This window comes from Dysidea avara, chromosome 13 (genome assembly GCF_963678975.1).
Source record: "Dysidea avara chromosome 13, odDysAvar1.4, whole genome shotgun sequence".
NCBI lineage: Eukaryota > Metazoa > Porifera > Demospongiae > Dictyoceratida > Dysideidae > Dysidea > Dysidea avara.
In genome coordinates this window covers 7,076,250-7,089,026 of record NC_089284.1, presented here as the reverse complement: position 1 = coordinate 7,089,026, position 12,777 = coordinate 7,076,250, and the positions used below count along the sequence as shown (strand labels likewise).

Below are 12,777 nucleotides of genomic sequence, written 5' to 3'. Positions count from 1 at the left end.
TTAGATTTATGTATAATGTAATAATTATATTCATAGTTAATTTTTGTTTATTACATCTATATGTATGTATGTAATTGAATGGGTGTACAGGCTTTTAGCCTCAACCCAAATCACATCACAGTGGCGGATCTAGGATTTTAAAAAGGCGGCTTCTGAAAGTTGGTATAGCTGAATAAGGCATCTGATGACATTTCTCCAGAAAATTTTGAGATTTTAGAAGTTCTGAGATCAGATTTTAGGCTACTTTTAGTTAGCAGTTAAAATAAATCCAATGCTTTAAACTGCAAATACTATAGCTAACTAAAGGGCAAATATGGTGACTACAAGCTGTAGCTTTGATTGCTCTATTAGAGTAGTTACATGACTGCTCTATTAGAGTATCTCGATCGTTTTTACTGCAGTGGGAGATGAAAAGTGAAGCGTTGCTGAGGGTTTAATAGCTATAAATGGTGTCAGTTAAGTGCAACTGCATGCATGCTACTGAATACAGTGGTATAGTTGTTTGATATGACAAATTATCAGTACAACAAATGTCAACAATGTTTATGTATTTAGACTTCCACTGAGCTAAATTTAAAGGGGGTTTCTGTCAAAACCCCAGAAACCCATCTAGATCCGCCACTGCATCATAATCATAATCATCATAAATAGTTTATATAATTTCATTTTGGATCATTTGAACAACTAGCTAATAAATAATACTTTCCTGACATAGCTAATGAGACATTTCACTTGGAAAGCAAAAGTAGCTGCATGATCATGAGCAGACCTTTCCTATAGTGCTATTGCGTGCTCAGTTGTTTTAAAGCAGTGTGCAAGTGGCAACTTTCCTAGTGCATTTTGCAGAATCATAATTTATGTTGTAAGAATGTTGGCTAAGCTTGGTTAATATGGCACTAAGATCAACATGAGTTGGCTAATTTTACTATACAGTGTGTCATCACAGTATACATTACTGTAAGAGTCTATAGTCCTGATCATCCGCCCGCCTGCATCCTTTTGTTGGCAGTGTTGGGCAAGTTACTTTTAAAAGTAACTAGTTACATATTACATATTACTTGCAGCTGAACTATTTAGTTACAGTTACATATTACCTATAAAATAAAGTAACTGTAATAATATTACATATTATATTACTTTGTGTCCATAGCCTTAAAGCTGTCACGTGTGAAACTACCACCTTATCACGTGACACGATTGCGTTGTTGGACAATGTGCAAGTCTTGATATAAGTAAGTAGCTGGTGAATAAGCCTCATTTAGTAGGCTTCATTACTTCGTTGTGGCTATGCGTTACTCAGTGGGTTACTAACGAGATTAGTAACTTCGTTACTTTTAGTAATAATATTACGTAATATTTGATTCGTTACAGTAACTATATTACTTAGGTAACGCGTTACATTGCAAGTAAAGTAACTTGAGTTATATTACCTGTTTTTATAGCGTATTTCGTTATATTACTTTGTTACCACAAAAGTAATAATATTACGTAACGCGTTACATAAGTAGCGCGTTACTCCCAACACTGTTTGTTGGCTAGGGAGTGACCAGAAACTAAGATATGACTTGGAGTGGCCTAACATGCTGGCAGCATTACTCTATTTATTTTGTCCAGCACGTGCCATTCTTTGTGCTGGGGAGGGCAGTCCATCAAACCAGGGTTTTAAAAAAATGATTATGATTATGATTAAAGTACCGGTAAAGGCACAGCCTGTATACCAGATCAGCACATAACAGTACAATTAACAATTTATACAAAATTAAGTCTAAGTAATTATCTAATAAGGATTTAAAACTATTTACAGAATTAGCGTTAACTACAATTGCAGGCAAAGCGCTCCAATCATTAATTAACCTATTTTAAAAAAAACTACAGTTTAATCTAATCTTGAATGATACTTAAACAGTTTCAACTGGTGTCCCCTGGTGATGGTGTATTGGAGTAGGTATATAAAGTAGAAAAATCTGAACTAAAATATGTAGTTATTGAGAATCTTGTATAGAAGTATCATGTCACCTCTGTGACGCCTATGAGTCAAAGACGGTAACTGAAGTATTGAAAGTCTCTCCTCATATGGGTAGTAGTGTTATAGTGTCCGGAATTAGATGTAGTCCGTTATGTCGATGGTGTCCGGAATTTGAATAACCATCATTATTATTCTTCTGTAACTAAAATATTCGCGGTAATTTTGGACGCTTAATCTCCTTATATAAAGCGGGAATTTTAAAAATTGTATATGGGTTTAGTATGCGGCTTCCCAATCCTCAGTCTCGCGTAGCCAGACCCTATTTCTCCGCACGGCGCTTATCGATTGGAAATTATAAGCGCCTGCTACGGCTTATACTGATGTTTTCACCAGCGTTCGAATCTGTGTGACGCCGTGCGTGAGTGCGTAGCGGTTAGCGTGATTGCACACTAAGCCTTTTGTATGGTGGCCGAGAAGGACACTCCGCTGCGCCTTGTGAAAACCACTGCGGTCCTTTGAAGCCGCTGCGGACTAGTGAGAGCCGCTGCGGATTTGTTGACTCACGTGATAATCTTAATCTGGCCACGTGCGATCTGTTTGTCACCTGAAAACTGACTCGTGAAGAACTTTGACATTAATCAGTCTACGAATATAGAATTTATTGTTAAAGGAAGGATCTAGTCTAAGAAGAACTACAACTCGTTTGATGGTGGGCGTGTTCAAGAATTGACACAACTTGACACACAGTGAGAGCGTTTGTCAACTGTTAAGAGAGGTGGAGTTTTGAAACGCGAATTTCAAGGCCGAGAACTCGAAAGCAGGCACGACTATAATGTATTTTAATTCCTAAAATGCGCAACAATTTATAAATTGCGCAGGTGTCGTGCAAGGCGACACGTACAGCCTGTTGTACTGCGGTTTTCCAAGTTATTGTAATGCAAAGCGTCATGCGCTATACAAGCATGTGGTGCGCAGTTGTTCAACAGCGGATTTTCAGTGACGACTACCGACTCACAGGACTTTAGGCATGCCTACGCATACAACTCGACAGCCACAGAATATTACAGGAGTTTTTAAAGAACTGCGCATACTGACACATTATTAGCGCATGACGCTTTCCATTGCAAGAACTTGGAAAACCGCAGTATCGGTTGCCGACCTACCGTCGTTCCAAGAAAAAAAAAAAAAAAAGTGTTGGATCACGAGATTTCCTCGTTGCAGTGCCGGTATGCGAGCTAGGTGTGAATTTCACTATGAGTTTGTGAGGTACGTCAAAAGAGGGTCACAGAGAGCCGGTTATTCGAAAGGTTCTGTAGAGGAAAATATCTTGGTCCCAATCACACCTCCAAAAAGCAAAACAAAGCAGTAGCTAACGGAGGAGAAAGTGCAGAAGATCATGTTTGATATCAGACCGTTTTGAATGGACTAGTGGAAAGAAGTGATGCTCTAATTAGCCTTGCCTTTCATTACTACAACAAAGAAGTTTGTTTTTGTTAAACTACCCAGAGCTGAAGTTGGAACAAACAAAGGGTAAGAAACTTTGTGCCTGCCCTTCACAAAATTTTGTAATTATACAAATGAATGAGAATGACCATTATTTATTTGCAACAGTTGAGAAATTTTATGACATAGTAGAGCGTGTGCATTCAACTGAAAATGGACATGTAGACTACAAGAAAATACTTGCAGAGATATGGAAGTATAGTGAATTATGTATGCTATCATATTCTCAAGCATCACAAAAATTTATAGCCACTAGTCATACGTTGTGAAGATGGGTGATACCAATATTCTGTACTGAACAAGTAGTCCGGTTCCCAAGTTTGTCCAAGTTGTGAAGGACAAGTCAGGCTGGATTTTAGCTGATATTTTTGCAAGAGACCAAACCTTTGGTCCCCATCGACCTATCAATTTATGGAGCCCACCCACCTATCAATTTTCTGATATAGTAGTTTGCTAAAGGATTACGACACTCTAATAGAACAGTCATTTGTTCTAATAGAGCAGTCAGTAAGTGATCTCAGAAGGAATCTGTAGGGGCATGCCTCCAGACCCCCTAGTAAGACCATCTGTGTATTTTGCACACGGTACTCAGCTTTACAACTACCTGGAACAGACCCCCTGCTACGGGCTTGATTTCTTCACTGTTCAACGTTGCTTGGTACCTTAGTTTGGCATACTGCAGTACGTATAATGAGAACACCATGGACCTACTTGAGTCCTCCTTTATGTATCTTTGCTGACAGCAGAAGGTGTTGATTTGTGGTAGCTAGCACCATGTAATGGCTTCCCTCAAAAATTATTATAATTATGCACCTATTAATTGCTTCAGCAATCATTTGATATACATCATCACATTGTGTCATTTGTACCATTAAGTAAACATGTACGTGTTTGTTCATGTTGTGGTAAAATGTATCATATTAGCTTATGTAACCTTGATGAATAGTTGGATTTCTTGGCGAACCAGCAAATTTTGAACCAGCAAATTTCTTTTCATCGTCTGTTGTATTATACCGATGTGTTATGATGTGTCACATGAATTATGTTTGTTTATTTAGAATCATTGGATGACTATTGTCAATCTTGTGGAATGATTAGTTTGGATGATGATACAACTGACATGGTGAGGTCTAGTTATGCATACAAAGTAATGTATGCATAGGTCAGGTGCAATAGTTGCTCATGGGGGTACCATGAATGGTGTTTAGGAAGACATGTGGTTATAGCCAGGCAAGATGAAAATGGATGCAACTTTTCTGGGCCTTGCTGTTCATCAAATGGAGCTGTACCTTTGTAACTCATGTATTGGAGCATACTTAGCTATATGTGTAACACAGCATACCTGATTCCAAACACTATATGTTTGCACTAATAACTGTATCACACTGAGGTGACATTATGTAGCTAACCACGTGTTGTGTTACATCTGGATGCATGGGATAATGTGAGAGTGGAACTAACTACGTGTACCATTTAAGGCTGGACATTAAAGATATGATGTTAGACTTGAATTACAATGTACCGAACCTTATGTGCTGATATGCATTTCATTACTGGTGCAGCATGTGCAGTGCTTGCATGTGCTGGACAACTGCTAGGAAAAGTAAAACATGCAGGCTGGACTGTGCTCATCAATATCAGCTGATCAAAATGAATGGCTTAGCCTACCAGAAATGCTGTAGTATACGCAGCGCAACGCTGAGAGAGAAAGACAGTGCACCTTATCCAGGCCAGCTGCAGAGTACGCAAAGGAACCTTGGAGGGAGAGATAGTCAGGTAGAATGCGTCTTTATCCATGTCCCTTCAGCTAGTAAAAGGGGGTAAAAGAAGCCTGTCATTCCTCCCTGTGATACGTACTTGAATCGGCCAAGAACGTAACAGCGGTACCCAGTTCATAAAATGCGAGTTCATAAAATGCGCAGCTCTTACGGTAGTCCACAAACTGCGAAACAATTTATAAATTTTGCGCAGTTTGTGGACTAAATTGTTGCGCAGTTTGTGGACTAAATTGTTGCGCAGTTTGTGGACTACCGTAAGAGCTGCGCATTTTATGAACATCAACTGGATTGTCCATTCAGTGTACCGCCGTTATGATTTAAGTGCATATCATAGCTGCTTTCAGAGAGGAATAACAGGCTATTAGCCTAATTAGGCTGAAGGGACATGGATAAAAATGCATTCTAGCTACATTGCAGACTATCTCTCCCTCAAGGTTCCTTTGCATGCTTGCAGCTGGCCTGGATAAGGTGTGTAATGTCTTTATCACTCAGTTTTGCCCTCTGCGTACTACAGCATTTGTGGTAGCTAGCAGGTTCATCTCGTTTTGATCAGCTGATATTGATGGGCACATGTACAATCCAGCCTACTTGTATGTTTTTCTAACAGTTGTCCAGCACAAACAAACACTGCACATGCATGCTCCACCAGTAATGAAATGTATATCAGCACATAAAGTTTGGTGCATTGTAACTCGTGTCCCAACACATCATATCTTTAATGTCCAGTTTAATGGTACACATACTTATAGTTTCACTCTCACATTATCCCATGCATGCAGATGTAACATGCAGTTACATATTATGTCACCTCATACAGCTATTAGTGCAAACATATAGTGTTTGGAATCAGTTATGCTGTGTAGCCTGTGTTACACATGTAGCTAAGTATACTCCAGTACATGAGTTACAAAGGTACAGCTCCATTTGATCTATTTTGATGAACAGCAAGACCTAAAAAAGTTATATCCACTTTTATCTTGCCTGGCTATAACCACATGTCTTCCTAGACGCCATTCATGGTACCGTACCCTTGATGAGCAACTATTGCACCTGACCTATGGAATCCACACATGAATAAAAAAATTGTTTGCATAACTAGACCTCACCATGTTAGTCATATCATCATCCAAACTAATCATTCCACAATAGTCATCAAGTGATTCTAAATAAACAAACATTATCTGTTAATAATGCATGTGACACATCATAACTCATCGGAATATACAACAGACTATGAAAAGAAATTCACTGATTCACCAAGAAATCCAACTATTCACCAAGAAGGTTAGAACAATATAGATACAAACATGTATATGTTTACTTAATGGTACAAATGAGTACACAGAATGTGATGGTGTATATTGAGCTGTTTGTTGAAGCAATTAATAGGTGCATAATTATAATAATTTTTGTGGCATAGTCTAACTTCTTTCAATACATTTCATTTTAAACAAAGGATAGTTGAGTTTCACTCAGTGGGTAGTCTGCACAAACAGAGTAAAGTCAAATAGTTAACTGAAAACAGGTGCCAGACTTCATGTATTCATCTGAACGTGCCCCCAACAATAATTAGGCTACTATACTTTGCTTTCAGCCATGTTCAGCCAGTTACACATCATTGCATATGGGAAGCTCCTCTGGAACCATTCCAGTCACTATAGTAACAGAATAATAATACAGATAACTTCTGTTACACGTGTAGGGAAGCCATTACGTGAAGCTAGCTACCACAAATCAACATCTTCCACTGTCAGCAAAGATACATAAAAGAAGACTCAAGTAGGTCCATGATGTTTGCTTTATAAGTACTGCGGTATGCCAAATTAAGATACCAAGCAACGTTGAACAGTGAAGAAATCAGGGGGCCTGTTCCAGGTAGTTGTAAAGCTAAGTACCATGTGAAAATACACACATAGCTAGGGAGTCTGGAGGCATGCCCCTACAGATTTTTTCTAAGATCACTTACTGACTGCTCTATTAGAACAAATGACTGTTCTATCAATCTTTTTCCAAATTAATATATCAGAAAATTGATACGTGGGCTCCATAAATTGATAGCTGGTTGCTATGTCTATGGGGATCACAAATGTTTAGTTTTATAGTGTAAAAAAATGTAGGGATGACTAGTGGAACTTGTGGACTTTTAATCTAGCTCTTGGGGCACGCTTCTATTTTAATTAAACCGGGTCACATGCGGGTCAGATCAGGGTCCCATCCGGATTACTATTCGGGTGAGTGGGTCAAACAGGTCAACAGCACTGACCCACTTACAATGCTGAACTGGACTACTTGTTCAGTATTATAATATTGCTATATAATTAACCACTGTGACAATGTCCAGGTCTTATAACTAGTGGCTATAAACTTTTGTGATGCTTGAGAATATGATAACATACATAATTCACTATACTTCCATACCTCTGCAAGTATTTTCTTGTAGTCTACATGTCCATTTTCAGTTGAATGCACACGCTCTACTACGTCATAAAAATTTTCAACTGTTGAAACTAAACGATGGTGGCCTAAGACAGTTTTGTCATTCTCATTTTGTAATTTTGTGAAGGGCAGGCACAAACAAAGCAGGTTTAGTTTCTTACCCTTTGCTTGGCAGGTAAATATAGAGCATCTTCCTGAACTTCACTGCATGAGCTCTGGGTAGTTAAACAAAACAAACCGGCTTCTTTGTTTCAGCAATCAGAAAGGGCTAATTAGAAATATCACTTCCTTCCACTCCATTCAAATACGTCTGATATCTTCTGCATCTCCTCCTCCATTAAGTTACTGTTTTGCTTTTGGAGGTGTGATTGGGATCAAGATATTTTCCTCTACAGAAGCTCTCTGTGTGTGACCCTTTCCGACGTATCTCAACTCGTATAGTGATTCGAAACTCACACCTCGCATACACTGCCACGAGGAAATCTCGTGATCCAACACTTGGAATGACAGTAGGTCGGCAACCGATACAACTATAATGTGTTGCATCTCGCATTGCCCTTTGCCATATGTCAGTACGACACCTGCGCAGGCCTACACAATTTATAAATTGTTGCGCATTTTATGAATTCACAAAATGCGCAGCGCAATTTATAAACTGCGCGAATTCACAGATTGTGCCTAACAACGAGACGACGAACTAACTAACGTGCGAACGGGGAGCCGGTTGGAAATGCTCGAGAAATGCTATCCCAAGGCCTGAGTGCTTACAACTGTGGGACACATTCCTAGGCCGGAAGATCAAGATCTCCAAAGTCAGCTCAATCTTTTTTGCGTGGTGGTACGAACTCACCTTCATCTCAAGTTCTAGTTACTCAATGCGAGACTCAATGTGCTCGTGTGATCATCTAAAATAATTGGCGAAAAAAACTTTGGCGAACTGAATGCTATTCGCCAAAGTTTTTTACTATACGGTATTGTATTTACTTCTTAATTAACTGTCACCTGGCAGACTGGAGGCGGACAGTTTATGTTCAGCCCGGACCATTTATGCATTGGCATGGGTGGTCCAGGGGGACCAGTTATGTAAACACAAGTGGTCCGGCCGGACCATTTGTGACAGCATAAATGGTCCGCCCGGACCTTATATGCCCGGACCATTGGTGCATTGACAGTTCGCTAGATTTGTATTGGGTCTATTGAGGCTCATGTGAAATATCTCAGATGGAACTATGCAATTAAAGCAATAATTTTACATAGCACTTAAAACATGTCGTTATAGTAACGTTAGTTAAGTGGAAGTTGTTTAATGTGTAAGTGAAGTGTGTATAGCTAGCTAGGTTGCTCTAATCAAGAAAACACTAGAATGGCCACGGGTAGCAAATTTCGTCCTTCCCTTCTATGGTAGCAATTTCAGGCCTCCTAAATAATATTACACTGTCAATAAACTGTACAAGTAACAATTAATAACACCTTACTGCAATCGTTTCATTTCGTTTTAAATTTTTACCCCGTAAAATTCCTTACAACACTGAATTGCGAAGACATCGTACATTATTGTTCAGAGAATTTTGAATGGGAGAAATGTGAAGAGAAATTCGAATTGGAGAAATCATAATGGTACCGCTATTATATTATGTCAATCACGGCCTGACCAGCACTTTTACTATATTAGTTTCAGTGTTAGCTACCCTGGGGCACTGAATTTCAATACGATTACGTTTGCAGCATATACCTGGTCCACCTGGAACATGGAATCCAGAGGTACGCTTTTGTAACATTAATTTTCTGTTGTGGTATAACCTTCTGTCAATGATGAACATGTAGCTATTTTGATAGTTATTAATTTTGATTTTGGGTTTTGCAAATATTAAATTTCTAGCATTGGTACCTGCCCTACGTGCAGGACCATTTCACTTTTCATGTTAACCACCATTATGCAAGCTTAATAGTGTGAACATGAGGTTAACTAAACATCAGAATTGCATGTAAGCTAAACCAATGTGGTGCTGTCCTATCATGCAGGCACTGTAATAACATGGAAAACAAAGCGTATTTAAAGCAGTTGTAGCTATAGGTTCGAGCAAAATTAACTTAATACACAGGTACACACTTCCTAGCTATAATTTAGGCAAGTAGTTACCATCACAAAGAATTGGAGTTGCACTTACTCTAACAGAACACACGGGACAAACACACAGACAAATTAACATTCACCCAATTGGCCTGCCTATGTCTGCCCCTATACCTATCAAATGTGCTACTGTATGCTTTTCCAACAGTCCATATGCTGTGAAACAATACCAGAATACTATGAGAAAAAAAAGTTAAGTTGAGTTAGAAAAAGTGTGCACCAAAAAGGTATAATATATAAAACGGAAAAAAAGTTTTGTCACTGGTGGGATTCAAACCCATACCATACACAGCAGTAACCGCAACAACTTCAGGGAGGTGCTTGGAAGCTATGCATATGGGTTCTTCACCAGTGATGAAGCAATTCGTGATCTTTAATGAGAGCATCTGGTGGCCAAGGTAATCCTTGTAGAGTTTCCTGCCATTTTAGTTAGATTTTATCACCAGTGTTGCTGTATTACAAGTCCTCAAAAGGGAGTGGAGGGTGGGGGTGGTGGGGTGGGTTGGGAAAATGATACTACAAAATGGGAAAGGATGGTAATTGAAGGCACCAGACCACAAAACAGTCCATCAGAGGCAGGAAATAGGCTGAAATCTCACAAAACAGATATACGTCACACATTCAGCTCCCTGCTTGTCTGTCCAGAGTGTATGAACCCTATATAGCACATCCCTGGTGTTCACAAACCTGCACATCTGGTGTGGTTGTATAGGCTGCCAGACCAAAAGCAGACCCAAAGGGTTAAAGGCAAGTTTGATGTGGAAATGATAGTGCAACAACTTCATGCTGGTGTTATCTCAATAGAGGATATGCGCTAACTTTACAACTGAAAACATTCTTGATGTCACAACAGTGAACGAATGTATTGCAGGTATGCATGGAAGTGTGAATCGCAAAAAAAGTAGACCGGTTATGAGAGTTTCTCCAGAGGGATAGATTCCTTTACGTGTATAACAGAGTAACTGGAAGGAGGAGTGCCATCCGTAGTTCATGTGGGGAGTTATAGTCTGAGCTGCAATTGCTACCCATACTTTTGTATGGGATTCACAATAGTCGTTTACCATCAAAAATTCTTGGGCATGCCGCTAATCAAACAGTACGGTAGTACTGTTTAAGTAGGGATCCCCCCGAAAATGACATGCGCCGCCTAACATTCCGCCTTTAAAAATCATCCTAGAGACATCTTATGCCACGAAAATCACCTTTACAGAATAATATTAGTCCATCTAACATGAATTACAGCATTAAAAACAAGAAAACACTTACCGGTGACCAGATATAGATTTTTTTTTAAATCTCCAAAACTTGAAATTTTGTCTCACTCACTCACTCACTCACTCACTCACTCACTCACTCACTCACTCACTCACTCACTCACTCACTCACTCACTCACTCACTCACTCACTCACTCACTCACTCACTCACTCACTCACTCACTCACTCACTCACTCACTCACTCACTCACTCACTCACTCACTCACTCACTGACCACAGTCGCAAGCCTAGAGCCCAAACGAAGCAGCGCATGGTCACCATTTTACGCTACAACAACAAACTCACCAGTGGGATGTGCCTTTTGGGGGTCCGACGAGTGTACACCCTGTGTGCCTTGTCTTTCCTTTTATCTTCAATCAGGTTGCTTGTCTTCTTCTTCAAGCATCGAAACCATACCGAGGTGTTAATTTTCCATATCAACACTTTTCTGTAGGCACCACAAAATTATTTCAGAATTTCAGAAAGCGCCTATGCTGCTGAAAGAGCAGGGTGCTTATAATTTCAAGTGTTGCACGTGAAACATTTTTGTCACTTTGACTTTTGCCAATGCCTGGACTGCAATCGACGAAGAGATTTGTTACTTAATAGACAGACTGATACTCAACGGCTTGTTCCTCTGAACACACTAACTCAGTCACTCAGTGCCAGACGGTGAGATCAGTGAGTGATTGGATAGTACTCGAGTGGAAATTGTATTACTTCCTGTTAGTCGAGACTAAGCTCCAGACAACTGAAAGGGCCTGTTCGTTCAAACAACTTCTGGCCTGGGTGAATAGAATGTGGACCATTGTACTGAGACAGGTCATAGATCTGAGTACCATGCACTGCTACTACAATCAAAGGTAAGCTATGCATGCTACTACGGGCCTACATGCTTCCAATTTTGGCACAGTACGTAAAGCTGTACAGGAACTTAATAGCTAGCTCACAATGCCTAACTAGGGATTTAATATGTACCAAAGTAGTATACAAATGTATAGCGATCATTATGGTGTTATAGTGGGAAAGCATGGTTTGCATTTTCAATGTGTGGACTCCTCTCCTTTGTTCATTTTGCTACAGTAAAAAAATCATGCCCACATGTTCTTGTTTACAAAAGTTACAGCCAATTCCTGCTGCAGTGTCATAGTTTCAATGGGCTAATCTGTGCAGAAAATTCTTAATACTGTCAGATATTTTGAATCATAAAATGATAAAGACAGAAGATATTTAGAAACTTCTTTCAGATCTTGCTTAGTGGAATGTTCCTTTACACCGCAAACCTGAAATGTAAAATATTCAAAATAATTATGCATTTATTAAAAATGGTTTGAAATCGCTGAAAATGGCAAGAAATAGCTAGCTACCTTCAATTCCGAGTCAGTCAATTTTCAACTGTTGTATTTTGCAACCATATTCCTTTGGGCCAAAACTTTCTCCAAAGGTTTGAAAGGTCATCCACTCTTACTATCAAACAGTATGGTAGTACTGTTTAAGTAGGGATCCCTCGAAAATGATACGCACCACCTAAAATTACACCTTTAAAAATCATCCTAGAGACATCTTACACCACGAAAATCACCTTTACGGGATAATATTAGTCCATCTAACATGAAATTCAGCATTAAAAACAAGAAAATACTTACTGGTGACTGGATATAGAATTTTTTAAAATCTCCAAAACTTGAAATTTCATCCCACTCACTCA

The 12,777-nt window shown here is 39.3% G+C and overlaps 1 long non-coding RNA gene across 1 annotated transcript; it reads left to right on the top strand.

Moving 5' to 3' along the window:
* Nucleotides 1-3,457: 3,457 nt before the first annotated feature.
* Nucleotides 3,458-4,960, top strand: LOC136242579 (uncharacterized). Its single transcript, XR_010694576.1, has 3 exons — nt 3,458-3,496; nt 4,528-4,592; nt 4,632-4,960. It is a non-coding gene; the product is annotated as an uncharacterized lncRNA (long non-coding RNA).
* Nucleotides 4,961-12,777: the final 7,817 nt, after the last annotated feature.